The sequence below is a fragment of the Octopus bimaculoides genome, chromosome 5 (genome assembly GCF_001194135.2).
Source record: "Octopus bimaculoides isolate UCB-OBI-ISO-001 chromosome 5, ASM119413v2, whole genome shotgun sequence".
NCBI classification, from domain to species: Eukaryota; Metazoa; Mollusca; class Cephalopoda; order Octopoda; family Octopodidae; genus Octopus; species Octopus bimaculoides.
Genome location: NC_068985.1, coordinates 77297103 through 77298355, shown reverse-complemented (window position 1 = coordinate 77298355; position 1253 = coordinate 77297103). Strand labels below are relative to the sequence as shown.

General features: G+C 38.1%; 1 non-coding gene across 1 annotated transcript; it reads right to left on the bottom strand.

The window, feature by feature from the left end:
* Positions 1-890: 890 nt before the first annotated feature.
* Positions 891-1009, bottom strand: LOC128247979 (5S ribosomal RNA). The gene has a single exon (XR_008264298.1). It is a non-coding gene; the product is annotated as a 5S ribosomal RNA (ribosomal RNA).
* Positions 1010-1253: the final 244 nt, after the last annotated feature.

Below are 1253 nucleotides of genomic sequence, written 5' to 3'. Positions count from 1 at the left end.
ACCTTACTACATTGAACACTATGAAGAGAGTGTCATCTCTAAACAGCCTATGCAGCATATTAGGGAACCAGAATTTAATTTGGGACATGATGTACACACTGACTGGTCCGTGACTTCTGCAGAGTCACTGAATCCCATTGCTTTATTAAGGGAATCAAACTCATTTGATCTACACCAAAGTCTCCCATTGAAATCTGTCACAGTTTTTCGTGTGGAGAACATAATTTGTAGCACTGGTCTAAAAAATCTGAGTTCAGGATGGCGAAAATAAGGCCTTACATAGTTGAATTAAATAAATAGCTGAGTACACGCTAGCTATGTTTACTTGTATGCATTTATATCCAGTTCATTAAACCATCCAATGAAATACTGGATAGCAAAACATTAATTTTTCATTACAGTATGCACGTTAAAGATATACATACCAGTATTGTTAGATATCTGAACAGATATATGAGCGGGTGAATGCATAAACACATGGATATAAACGTATATGTATGATGAGGTGGGTGAAATACATATATGTGTGCCAATGTATTACGGCCATATCACGTTGAGATATGCTTGCATTTAATCGTCTATTGATTCTGCCCATTAGTATGAGTAAAATGAAGTTTAATCGTCGAGCACGATTCACCAGGGAGCCAATATACTGAAGTAAGAATTAACGAAAGCCGCATGAAACTAGAAGCGGGTGGTGGCCTGGACTAAATGACTAAGCAAACATTGGCAACAGTTATTTCACTTTGCAGAATAAAGCTGTGAAAGTGCAGTGAGAGAAAAGCATGGAAATTGGTGTCTGTAAATATGTATATTTGTGTGCGAGGCAAAAGCGAAAGAAGAGACAGACATGAAGTAGTGAATACTTCTGAAATAAAAGAATGGAAAGATGTTTACAGCACCTATGTTTCCCAAGCGGTTACCCATCTAAGTACTAACTAGGCTCGACTTTGCTTAACTTCGGTGATCGAAAGAAAACCGATGTTTTCAAAGTGATATGGCCGTAAACGACAGAGAGGTGTCATTCGAACCGTGTTCTGTAATACACCGTCTGAACATAGGAAATCGTTGTGTGGTTTTGAATTGAATTTTTGTTATCTTGTATGTGTATTACTGAGTTTTATTTTACTCACATCTCAGCATCTGTCGCTTTGTCTTTGCCGGCCAGTTGCAATTAGCATACTTTCGATGAAGATTGTTGTCATAAGCAGCATTGCTTGTTTACCTCCGACAACATCGCTCGCTGTAAAGTG